This window comes from Rattus norvegicus, chromosome 1 (assembly GCF_036323735.1).
Source record: "Rattus norvegicus strain BN/NHsdMcwi chromosome 1, GRCr8, whole genome shotgun sequence".
Lineage (NCBI taxonomy): Eukaryota > Metazoa > Chordata > Mammalia > Rodentia > Muridae > Rattus > Rattus norvegicus.
Window position 1 is genome coordinate 180,130,466 of NC_086019.1, and position 14,044 is coordinate 180,144,509.

Here is a 14,044-nt window from a genome sequence, read left to right on the forward strand (position 1 = left end):
GTTAATACAGAGTTCAATGTCATCCTCTGTCACATAGGAGTATGTAGCAGCCTGGATACAGGAGATCTTGTCTAGAGATAGGGGGAGCCCTGAAACAAAGACTAAGCCACGCCATGCATTCTGACAGTAATTAAGTAGAACACTGTGACTGCCGAGTGCATATAATGCCGTGCTTCCAGTATGAGGACAAACAATTCTCTTTCCTTTTTTAACAAAAGGCTGTGAACAAAGCTATCTAAAGGTGCTTTCAGTTCACTGAAGAGCACATTCCGAGCTAACCGATCTCTTGGCGTGATGGAAACGGTTTGGCTGGTAACAAAGCCCTCTTTTTTTCCCCTGTGGACCCATAGTGTATCTGTGGTTCTCCGTCTAGGTGTGCATAGGTGATTCTGGCCAGTGGAACTGGATATATTTCACCCTTGGGATAGAAACTAGAAGCCTTGGAGTGATGTGATGTGATATTCTAAAGACAGCACCTTGACTTTTTATTGGGTTTGTGTGAGGAAAACATCTGCTGTGTCCGGTCACTGGGATCATAAAGTTTATCATTAGAGCAGCTAGCACACAGTGGGATGCCAACAGAGTCAAGAAAGTATTTGGGATTGGGGGATAAAAATTGGAAGCTAAGTGCTTTTGTAGTCTAGATGACACTCTCAGTTCAATCCCCAACACCTACATAAAAATAAAAACAAATACAAGAAGAGAGTTTTACGTTTCCAGTGCTCAGATGTGGGTCAGCATTTCGCCTCCCCACTGGGGTGCTGAGATGGAAACATGAAACACGGGGCACTAGGCTACGTAAAGTTGTGGCACTCCCAACAGCCACTCTCGGGAGGAAGAACACAGCCTAAGATAGGGGCCCCAACTTATGTTCCTCTGGGTGAGAAACAGGAGAGCTAGGGCCCAGGCTGTGGTTCTCTAACTCCTGGGCATCCAGATACCGCTGGGAACCATAAGGCATCGAGAACAGGGGGTCCTCCGGCCTGAGATGATCCTAGGAGGTACAGCTCTGTAAGGAAGCCCCCCACCCACAGTGATTCTTGATGAAAGAGATAGTCCTTGCTTGTCCAAACTGTTTATTTATGGTGGAAAAATGGATGCATATGACTTAGTCAGGGAACACCAGAGATTAAATACTTTTTGTAGGAAGGAATGTCTGGGAAGGGAAGCTTATTGGCTAAACCCTCAGGCAGGCCCATCTAGATACTTTATTAGCACGGAGAACTCTGGGCTCTAAGCTGTGACCAGCTGTCATGGTCCTCTTATTGAGGTGTTGTGGTCACGTGTTCCAGAACAGGAACTGGCTGGGGAGAAGATGCAAATGCCTACCTTTCTCAATTTTGAGAATTGCCAGGGTTCCTTAAGCTGCTCAACCTTACCATTTTTTTTTTTCTGTCTAGTGAAAGGGTTCTACTTGCCCCACACTCAGATTCTCTTCCTGTGAAATTGACTCCAATCGACCAATCAATCAATCAATCAGTCAATCAGATGTACAGAAAATGCTTTGGCCAGCTTCTGGCACAAAGTGAACTTTCAGTTCATGTTAGCTCTCACTGGGATTACAAATGGTCCCATAAACTTGTTTCTTCTGACTACTCAGGCTCTCGCTTTAAGTGATTTCACAGTTATGCTACTATCTACAGTGTTGTGGCCTACACCCCTATGTTTGTAGGGCTTCAATATATTTCTGGGTCTCTTGGATCATCATATTAATAGCAGTGGTAGTATTTTTTTTTGAGATGAGGTCTTGCTATGTAACTTTGACTGACCTCAAACTCTCTATGTAGACTAGACTGGCCTTGAACTTAGGGCAATCACCCAGTCTCTGCTTCCTGGCTACTGGGATTACCTGTATGTACCACACAGCCAAGCAATGTCATATTGCCATTCAGTTTTTTTCAAACCTATAGTGAGCCACCATACCCAGCCATACTTATAAACGGTTTATACCCAGATCTAAATGGCAGTAGAATGGTCTTTCTTTCTGGTTGCCACACAGCTAGGCTAGTCATTGGTCTGAGGGGCTGTCATCCTACCTTCAGCTCCACGGACTGTCAAGCCCGTGGTTATTTGGAAGCAAGAATCATCTGCATATTCATATTCTCTCTCTCTCTCTCTCTCTCTCTCTCTCTCTCTCTCTCCAGAGAAGTTCAGATTTTTACTGTAGTTTACTCAATATTCCTTAGTGGTTCCTCAAAGGGTAGTAAACCCAGGGATTTTGCTTGATATTCAGAACACTATTCCTCATATGTAGCATGAAATTAGATATGAGAGTTAGCCCTCAGAATCTTGTAGCATTTGTTTCTGGAGCTGAAAGTGTTCTGTTAGCATCGTGTGTATTATAGGAATGTTCTTGAGACTTTGGCCATTGTGTCAGAGTGACTCATAACAGGGACCGTTTCTCTCAGGTCTTGTTACCAGGAAGCTGTATTTCCCTTAAGAATGACTTCATTGTTGTCATGGGTTCACTGACTTCCATTATTGTTGGGATTTTCCATTTTTATCCTCCCCAGAAGATCAGAATGGAATATAGCCTAGGTTTAGCTATTGATAAGGACTGTTTCCGGTATCACACTGGCTAGCGTCAATTTACTCCACCTCTGCTTGTCTTTTCACTTCCACCCCAATTACTTGAACCATTTGATTTATTCCATATAAACTGTTAGAGCCTTCTAAACAGAAGGCACAGAGCTAGCTGTCTCAAACACTGTCACCGAGTATCTCATAAAACTCAGTTTGATGTTGGAATTCATGCTTGTATGGATTCTCACATTCCTTCACCCATGCAGAGGCCTCCCTCCCTGCCTCTTTCTAAGCTGTTTCCCACTCCTTCCGCTCTGTTTTGCCAAATCTTCCAGGAAGCTCCACACTTGCTGCTCTGCTTGGAGTGCTGGCTGCTCTGCTTGGAGTGCTGGAGCGTTCTGTCCTTGGCAGCCCTTAGCTCTCTCCTGACTCCCCACCTTTTTTTGAGACAGGGTCTCACTGGGAAACACTGGTCACCCTGGAGTTTGCTATTTGACTAGCCTGGCCTCAAGCCCACAGAGATCCACCGCTCTCCTGAGAGGCTCACCACTGGGCATTTCTGCATGTTCATATGCTGTACATGCAGACTTTCTTTTTCTTTGGGAATCTGTACTTTGTAAGTTGAACTTGAAGGCTTCCCGAAGTCTTTCCTCCCCCACTCCAAGGGCAAGAAAAGGTGGAGAAGAGGCAGTAGAACAGAGCTAACATTTTTTTTAAAGATTTATGATGATGATGATGATGATGATGATGATGATGGCGACGACGACGACGACGACGACGACGACGACGGTGATGGTGGTGGTGGATGTGAGTACACTGTAGCTGTCTTCAGACACACCAGAAGAGAGAGACACCATCAGATCCCATTACAGATGGCTGTGAGCCACCATGTGGTTCCTGGGAATTGAACTCAGGACCTCTGGAAGAGCAGTCAGTGCTCTTAACCGCCGAGCCGTCTCTCCAGCCCCAGAGCTAGCTTTTATGAGCTGGGCAGTAATCATCAATTAGGCAAAATGCAAACCAGTGATTTCAAATCATGGGAAGTATATTTTCCTCTTCCTGATTTTTGTTATTATTGTTGTGAGATAAGGATTTGTACAACCCACTCTGGCCTCAAATTTTCTGTATAGTAAGACTAGCCTTGAATTCCTGTCCTCTGCCTCCACCTACCACATACTGAAATTACAGGCTCATACCCTCATACCTGGCTTTACAGCATACTTCAAATGCATATCTATGCACTTTGTGTGTGTGTGAGTGTATGTGTGTACCTACGTTGTTTCCCATGTGCCATCTACCTCGCTTCTCTTTATTGTCCTGGAGATCTCATGTTTGGCTAAATTGGCTGGCAAGCCCCAGAGATCTGCTTGTGTCTGCTTTGCCAGCACTGGAATTACAAGCACAAGCCACCACACTGGGCTTTTTTTTTTTTTTTTGTTCGTTTGTTTGTTTTTCTGTTTTGGGTTTCTTTGTGTAGTCTTGGCTATCCTGTAACTTGCTCTGTAGACTAGGCTGGCCTTGAACTCACAGAGAAAATAACTGACTGCTGCAAATTGTCCTGTCCTCTGACTGACACATATACCATGGCACAAGCACTTGCACACATATTGCATACACGCACACACACACACACACACACACACACACTTTACGTTTTTTTAAAGACTAGAATGAATTTCCTTGAGAACACGGTTTATGTGCTAGGCTTACTGGTAAGAAATTGTGATGGAATGTAAACAGGACTTTGTACTTCTCATGTTGCAGACAAGCCAGTGTAGGCTGGACATCTTATAAACGTCATCTCTCAGGCTTGAAAATAACCTTGAGTTCCTCATAGAGTCAGTGGTGACTAGGAAAATGGTGGAGTATTGGTTGAGAGTTTATAGTAAGTCAGGCACCATAGTAAATGACATAGATAACCTCCACGTCTCCTCAAAACACCCTCAAATCGTGGGACGGAGACAGGCAGTAGTGTGCAGATTCTCTAGTCTCCACTGATGGCTGACCCGACTCAAGTAACTGAATGGCAATGAGAAGCTGGCAGCACATTGATGGCCTCGATGCAGATAAAAAACTAGTCAAGAGACAACTCAGCCAGACTCTCAGGACACTACTGGCACCAGGGCTGACTTTATGCTCTGAGTTTCCTTGTCTATAGTTCTGAACTTTGACTTCAAAGCCACACCTCTGCCTCCAAAAACATGAGGTAATTTGATTGTTACGTAGCCAGTCATCACAGAGATTTCAGAGTGTCATAGTCACAACCAAGTCACAGTCTGTCATCTCTGATAAGAGTCTCAGTGCTACCACGGGCTTTGTTTTCTTACCACTGTATTATGGATTGATTTATAAAGTGATTTATATTTTGTACTGTTTTCTATCCAGCAGGGGGAGCCAGGTCAGTTGATTAAAAAGAAAATGAACAAAAACCAACGCTAAGAAACAGAACAACAAAAGGTGCTGGATGAAGGGGCCACATGTCTCTGTTTGTGTGTGTTTTGTTGGTGGTCACGGAGGTAAAAAGGGAACTGGGAGTCACATAAGTGGCCATGTCCTGTTTCTAGTGTCTTGACATCTTCTCACCCTCATTATTCCAAGGGCTTCTGTATCTGTACTTTTTTTTCCTCAAGATTTTATTGTAGAGCCAGGCATAATGGTATAGTTGTCTTTAATCCTAGCACTAGGGAAGTAGAGGCAGGGAAGATCTCTGTGAGTTCTACATAAAGTGAATTCCAGTCAGGGCCACATAGTAAGACCTTGTATCAAAAAATATTTTTAATTGTATTTTGAAATATGCCTGTATATGTGTCTGCATGTGGATATGTGCACGGGAGAAGAGGTTCCTGGGGAGGCTGGAAGGTAGCGCCAAAGCTGGAGATACAGGTAGTTGTGACCCTCATGAAATGTGTGCTTGGAACCAAATTCAGGCCCAATATAAGAGCAGCATGTGTTCTTAACCGCTGGACTGTCTAGCCCCTACATTAATTACTTGTTGTTGTTAGTTTATTTTGACTCATGGCTCTAGAATGAGAGTCCAAGATAGTGGGGAAGGCATGGCCGCAGGTGGGCTGGGCAGGAAGCTGAGAGATTACATCTAAACTGCACAGGAATTACAGAGACATCTGGAAGCAGGCAGGGCTATAAACTCTCAAAGCCCACCTTCAGTTATGTACTTTGTCCAGGAAGTCTCCATGTCCTAAAAGTCCCATAACCTCCCAGTTAGCACCAGCAGCTGGGGACCAAGTGTTCACATAAATACAAGAGCCTGTATGGGGAACATTAACCATCCAAGCCACCACAGCTTCCTGTTTAACTTTCTTTCCTTGTTTCCAGTAAAGTAATGAACAACTCTGAAACTGCTCGTCCTCATGGTTTTAGGTCACCTTGATAAAAAGCTCTAGTCATCTAAGAGATGGGACCCCCCCCCCCCCAAATTGAGCAAAAACACCTCCAGAGGATAGAGCTATAAAGCAGAGAAGCCTGTAGGGCAGTTTCTTAATTAGAGATTGACATGGAAGGTCCAGCCCATTGTGGGTGGGGCTACCCCTGGGCTTGTGGTCCTGGGTTCTATAGAAAAAGCAGACTGAGCAAGCCCAGAGGAGCAAGGCAGTAACAGTACTCCTTCAGGGCCACTGCATCCGCTCCTCCTTCCAAGTTCCTGACCAGTTTGAGACCCTGCCCTGGTTTCCCTCAATGGACTGTGAGTTGAATAAGCCCTTTTCTCCTCAAGTTGCCTTGGTATGGTGCTTTGTCCCAGCAAGTCGAAACCCTAACTAACATCCCCTAGCTCACCATCCTCATGCATTGTGTGGACAGCCACAGCTGAGACAGGCTCATGATTGCAGTAGCTATGTCATATCCAGAAATCACATTTCACAGTTCTCCTCCCCATCTGGCTCGCCAGGTCTTTCTACTCCTTCCTCTGCAGTGTCCCTTGGGCCTTGGAGAGAGTGTCAAGCATGTTGATGTTGCCAATGGAATGATTGTTGAATTAATAAATGAGTGGTAAGAAAACACAAACAAAAACTTTGAGTGTTTTCAAAGAAAATTTATGTGTTTTGAGGAAGGCCTCCTGCTATAGCTGTTGTTGAACTCAGTGTATGGCCCATGCTATTCTCAAACCTGTCACCGCACCTCTGCCTCAGTGCCTGCTGTGCTTCAGGGATTACACGTATGGGGCACTATGCTGGGCTCTGTTTTGTGTTATTGGTGTGCAAGTCTGGGTAGCTTAGGACTTACAGTGTTAGTGCAGCAATCCTCCTGCTTCATCTTCCTGAACGCTAACTAGCATTATAAATGTGAGGGGTCACATTCAGCTTTGTGAGGGTATCCCCCCAATGGTTCAGAATTTAAAAGGTCAAAAAGAGTGAACAGTTGTTTTACACTTCAGTTAATAATTTCTTTTGTCTCCAAAAGTCAGTCACGGCTTTCTCACGTACGTTTTATAAGCAACACCGCCACACATTTGTCATCTCCCTATTATCACACAAACTGCAGTTAGCTACACACAGTGGTCTGCACTTGCTTTGAAAACTTAAGGACATGGTTTCTGAATGAAGGCAGAGAATTTGTGTATGGGCATGCCACATGTGGTTTAAACTGTAGCTTACTATAAAGGTGGCTTCTGATTGCTCATTCCTTATACAATAAATAGCAATGACTAAAGACTGTGATAGATCTGTTATTTTTTACATGTGAGAGCTATCTGTAAGACAATCTTCTAGAATGTTTGCTGAGCAAAGATACAGTTGTGACTGTAATTTTAGTAGATTTTAAATCTACATCCTGCAGAGCCAATGCTGAATACACACTCTTGTACAGCACGAGAGAAAGCACAAGGCTGTGCACACCTGTAATTTTAGCTCTGGGAGGTTGAGGCAGCAGGTCAGGGGTTCAAGGTTATTATCAGCCACACAGTAAGTTTGAGGCCAGCCTGACATTTATGAGATCCAGTCTCAAACAAAACAAAACAAAACAAAACAAAACAAAACAAAACAAAACAAGAGATGGCTCAGTCCACAAAGGCACTTGTTTCCAAGTTTGATGACCCGTGTTGTCATGGGACCACACAGTAAAATGAGAGAACAGACTCCACAGGCAGTCCTTTCCACTTCATTTTCTCTGTCCACTCTGACAGTGTTTGACCTTTTTCCTACTGGGCTGTTGATGATATAATTAGGTAAAGAAGGATTTCAGCTCCTGCTCCAAACTTGTGTGATTTCTCAAGCATGATTCCAGGCCATTGCACAAGCTTTATCTGTCTTTAGGTGTCACAGCGGAATGTGTCCTTCCCTTCGCAGGCCTTGCACGCCCATTGCACTGGGGTTGCCAGAGGGAGCTTCTGACAAAGACTCAGGTCTCAGGCTTCCTGCCTGGCTGCAATCTTAAGCGTGTCTGCATTCCTAGACCATGAGCCTTCATTCTAAGGGTCTATGGGGCTTTCTTCAAGGGACTCTGTGGAGACTTCCTTGGTGGAGGGACCAGGAAAGAGGGAATTCTAGAGATAATTTGATCTGCCCTGGCTTAGTTAACTTAGTACTTTCCCATTGGACTTAGTACTTTTCCACTCCTGGCTTTTTACCCAAAACTTCCTTTTCCAGGGTCCTCAAAAACTGTGAGAGCCTTTTTCTCAGGGGTGCCTTGGCAGCAAAACAACACTCTCCAAACTCTTGCATGCCTGTGGTGACCTCCTGACCCTTGATGTTCCATGGAACATTCATAGGGGGAAAGATTCAGGAAAAGTCAGCGTTTTCTCTGGCTTCATTTCTTACATTATTACAAATAATGCTTGGCTGGTATTTTCATTTCTGGCTTGTGGCAATGTGTGTGTGTGTGTGTGTGTGTGTGTGTGTGTGTGTGTGTGTGTGTGTAAGATCAAGACACAGTGAGAAGAGGATTTAAAATCAGAGATTTCAAATGACTAACATCCTAGATCAGGTATAGTGTTCCACAGCTATGATCCCAGCGCCAAGAGACCCAAGATCCTCTCTGACTTCTTTGGGCACCTGCAGAAACATGTGCACACACAGACATAAACAAAAATCAATCTTTAAAAAAGTAAGCAGAGAACTGGAGAAGTGGGGGGGGAAGAGGGAGGAAGAGGACGAGGAGGAGGTGACTATGGGGACAACAAGGACACGTGCTTACAGTAGACTCTATTAGGGAGAAAACAATTAAATGGCTGGAGTATGAAAGCTAGAGCACATCTGCACGTACATTCTTTAATAACAGACAGGTTTACCAGCTCTCCTGTGGTACATGCCTATAATCCCAGCACTCAAGAGGCTGAAGCAGGAGGATCAAAAGTTCAAGGCCAGTTTAGATTACAAAAGACCCTGTCTCCAAATTAAGAATAAAAATAATAGACCGATTCATTCTGAGTTAACTGGGAAAAATATGGTTATTTAACATATTTGACTTTATAAAGCAACTTGCTTTAAAGTTTGACACGTTATGAAGAACACACCACAGTTATCTAGGCTGGCAAGTGCTTCAGTAGACACACACGCACATGCTCACACACACACACACACAGCTGGCATGCAGCACAGCACCTCAAGGATGCGGAGACCTTGATCTTCCTGACTCAATTTCCTTTGCTTCCTAAGCTCTGTTCTTGAATTCAGAGGTCATTCCAGGTCCTCATGTGTGTGTGTGTGTGTGTGTGTGTGTGTGTATGTGTGTGTGTGTGTGTGTGTGTGTGTGTGTGGTGCATGTGTATGGGTGGGTAGTATGTGTGTATGGTGTATATGATATGGTGTGTGGTATGTAGTGTGTGTGGTGTGAGTGTGGTGTGTATATATATATATGTATTGCATGTGTGGTGTGCGTACTTGTGTGTGTGTGTGCATGCCAGTGTTCAGGTACATATATATCAAAGTGTGCCTGTGGAGACCAGAGGACAACCTCAGGTGTTGTTTCTCACCTTCCTCCTTCTTTAAGACAGGGGTTCTTGTTCACCACTGTGTATGTCAGGTCAACAGGTCTCAGAGCTCCTGGGAATACTCTCTCCATATCTTCTCTCTCACCAATGGGACAGCAGCACTCTGTATGTGTGTCAGAACTCAGGTCCTCACACTTGACCTGTAAACACTTTACCAACAGAGCCACCTCTCCAGCTCTGATAAGACAATTTCTGGGAATCAATGTCAGCTCCACCTTGCTTTTATATATATATATATATATATATATATATATATATATATATATATATATATATATACTCTGAATCTGCTCAGACGCTGTAAACGGGCTGACGGCTGACTCAGACTGCAGAGCTTGCTGCTCTCACGCAGAGCTGGAATTTGATCCTTAGGAGTCACGTTGGGTGGCTCACAACTGCCTGGAACTCCAGCTCCAGCAGACCTTACGCCATCTTCTGCCCAATTCTGTTACCTGCACCCATGGGCACTTATTTCCTTGTCCCTTACAAATAATTAAAAATGAAAAAGTAGGTCTTAAAAACAAGTCGTCATGAATGGCGTTCATCCCTTAATCCTTCGGTTCTACGATGTGCACCTGGAGTCTCCCGCACTCCTGGTGATACTCTACCAGTATCTTCAGCACACCCTTGCAACACAACATTTCTAAAAAAAGATTTGTTTATTTATTTTATGAGTCCACTGTAGCTGTCTTCAGACGCACCAGAAGAAGGCATCAGATCTCATTACTGATGGTTGTGAGCCACCATGTGGTTGCTGGGAATTGAACTCTGGAAGAGCAGTCAGTGCTTTTCACGGCTGAGCTATCTCTTCAGTCCACAACACAACATTTTTATGTTGTTTCAAAACATTTTTGTTTTAAGATAGGATCTGGATACATTGAACTAGAACTTCCAGTCTTGGCTTGTCCTCCAGGGTGTCTAGGGATACAGGCCTGCAACACCAGGCCCAGCTCGGAGTCTTAAAAGGAAAAGTCCATGGCCTCCTCTTAGGTTATGTTATCATTTCCATGTACTTTAAAATATGCAATTGCACTGCTGGGTTTAGCCAAGAATAATTAAATTCCACACAAGAGTCCCATTACAAGAACATGTATTACAATTGTAGGCGGTATCTTAGTTACTTTTCTATTGCTGTAACAGAACAGTGCAACGATTAAAGTTTTAAAACGTTTAATTGGGCTTACGGTTTCAGAGGATTACTTCAGGCCATGGAGCAAAGGCATGACAGCAGCTGAGAGCTCACATCTCAAACTGCAAGTAGGAGGTGGAGAAAACATTGCACTCATGGCACTGAGTCTTTTGAAACCTCAAAGTTCACCCTTTCCTCGTGACACACCTCCTCCAACAAAGCCACATGTCTGAATCCTTCCCAAATAGTTCCACCCACCAGGGACCAAGGCTCTAAACATAGGAGGTTAGGGGTGGGGGCATTCTCAATCAAACCACCATAAACAGTTTGGATTCCAGCTATTTTGTTCATTTATAAAATATTTAAATTGTAATAAAATACACATTAGTAAACAACTATGCAGGCCTGTAACCCCAGCACTCAGAAAGTAGAGGCAGGAGAACTGGGAGTTTCAGGCTAGCCTGGGCTATATGTACTGAAACCCTGTCTTCTGTTTGTTTGTTCTATTGAGACAGGGTCTTACGATGTCCAATTGGCCTTGAACAGGCTATGTAGCCAAGGGTAGCCTTGAATTCTTGGTTTTCCTAAACTCTAGGATTACAGATGTATACCACAGTATCCATCCGTGCAACACTTTCTCAAAAACAAACAAAACAATACAACCCCTAAATCTGGACATAGTTGCACAGGCTCATCTAACAAATGAGTTTGAAGCCAGCCTGGGCTACATGAGATAAGACACTTTTCAAAAAAACAAAAAACAAAAAAACCATCAAAATATCTGGGGATATCACAGCTGTGTCATATGGTAGGTCCACACTGATTTCCACAGTGGCTGGACTAATTTATGTGCCCACCAATGGTACCTAGGGGGTCCCTTTTATTTATTTTCTTGATGATTGCCATTCTGACTGAAGTAAGATAGGATATTTCTCCTCTCCCCTCTCTTCTCCTCCATTCCCCTCCCTTCACTCTCTTCCTACTCCCTTCTTCCCCCACCTTGTCCCTCACTTTCTCCATCTTTCTTTCTGTCTCTCTCCAAGATCTCACAATATAGCTCTGACTAGCCTGGAACTTACTATGTAGACCAGACTGGCTACACACTCGAAGAGGTCTGCCTACCTCTGCCTCCTGATCCTTGGGATTAACAGTGCATGCCACTTGCAAACTGCTTAGAATCTCAACGTAGTTTTTGTTTTTAAATTTTGTTTTTATTTGTGAATATGCATGTATGTTTGTGTGTGTATGTGTATGTGTGAATGCCTACAGAGGTCAGGGAGAGGATGCCTCCAGAGATCAGAAGAGGGCATTGGACCTGGAGTCACAGATGGGTGCTGAGAAGTGAACTCAGAACCTCTGAAGAGCAGCCATTGCTTTTTATCACTGAGCATCTCTCTAGCCCTCCTGGTTTTTAATTTGCGTTTCTCTGATGGCTACTAATATTGAACAGACCTTGAACATTTTGATTCTCCTGCCCATACCTACCATACACTGGGGCTAATGTGTGTCACTCCACTAGCCTGACTATTAGAGAGTGCTTGACTGGGGGCTTGTAGTAATTTTTGGACACTGTGTGACATAGTAAGCTTTAAAGGAGTTCTCCCTGAGTTCGTGGGATGGCAAGGTGCAGCCTCCGTTTGTGTCGCTCTTGTCCCTGCACACACAGCTGCTTTCCACGAAGGAAAGCATGCAGGGTTCTGAGTTATGTAGGACAAAATAAAGAGACATCATTAGCAACTTTACAGCATGCTCATTGTAAATATAGAAACATACAAAACTGTGGAGAGAATGAAGAAAGACATTTTCAATGCCCCCACCCCCACCCCCACCCCACAATCCCACAGCCAAAGGCAAGGTCAACAGTTTGATCTATTTCCTTCCTGTCGTGTTTTTATGTGTCTGTGAATGCTTGTATATCCAGTCTTATATCTTGAATCTCTGATGATGCTGTTTCGTTGTTTTCTAGGGGCTTTCGAGTTATCCCGAAATAGCCTTTAAATGAGAGTGTAATAGCCCATTCAGGCAGAATACTGTAATTGGTAGCTCCTTCTCTATGGTAACATAAGCTTGTTAACAACTTTTCCCTCACAGACTTTTTCTGTGTGTCTTTGGTTGTTTTGATATTTTTTTTTTTGAGACAAGGTTTCTCTATGTAAGCCTGGCTGTCCAGGAACTTACTCTGTAGACCAGATTGGCCTAATACTCATGGAGATCCACCTGCCTCTGCCTCCAGAGTGCTGGGATTAAAGACAAGCATCACTATGCCCAGCTAGTTTTTAATTAATGTGTGTGTGTGTGTGTGTGTGTGTGTGTGTGTGTGTGTGTGTGTGTGTCTGTGTGTGTGTGTATACATGAATACAGGTGCCTGCAGAGGCCAGAGCCTGGAGCTGGAGTCAGGTAATTGTGAGCCTCCTGATATGAATCCTGGGAATCAAATTCTGGTTCTCTGGAAGAGCAGGCTGTGTTTTAATTGCCAAGCCATCTCTCCAACCCCTATGTTGGGGATTGGTTCTAATGCTTTAAATTAATCTCACTCCCAAAATTGAGAGTCTGCGTGTCCAAATGCTGAAGGTCCTTGTCCCCAATTGGTTTTTGATTGATCAATAAAGAGCCAACGGCCAGTGGCTAGGTAGGTAGACTGAGGCAGGACTTGGGGTTTTGTGCAGACTAAGAACTGGAAGAGAGGAAGAGAGAGATTGCCATGTTTCGGAATGAGATGGATCTGATTTAGAGTTGCAGAAGAAAATTCATCCAAAATGTAGGCTAGCCTTTGAGCTAGTCAAGACATAGTAAAATTAACTGACGTGTTTGTGTGCGTGTGTGCGTGCATGTGTGTGTGTTTCATTCATGACTCCAGATAGCTCCTGAATGGGTGTGCACATACAACCTATCGGGAGCACAAAGCAGTTAGTTTAGCCAGACTACTGCTACATCCCTATACAAAACCAATGGTTTGTCACAAAATGCTTTACATATTTGAAGTTCTTTTAGATAGAATTTTGTGAAATCAAAGTTTATAAACTTTTTCCAAAGTCTAATTTTTCTTCATAGTTAGGGATGGAAACTTCCATAACTAACGAACAGGATGTACCATGGTGGCTGTATTTGGAAACAAGTCTGGCAAGAAATGATATCAGGTAGCTTAACCATCCAGACTTAACCACGTTGCATTCCTGTGGAAAGGCAAAAGCCTCTTACATGAACTTAGGCTGAAAAGACTTAAAGATGTCTAGGATGTGCTACAGGCTTATCTAGGCTTATCTATGGTGTGCCCTCTGCACATCTCATTGGAGGCTTCTTTGTTTGAGATAGGGCTTCATTGTGTAGCCCTGGTTGCCTCAGAGCTCACTTGTGTACTAGGTTGGCCTTGAACTCACAGAGATCTGTCTGCCTTTGCCACCCAAGTGCTAGGTTTAAAGAGGTGTGCCACCACACCCTGCTTGCTTTTG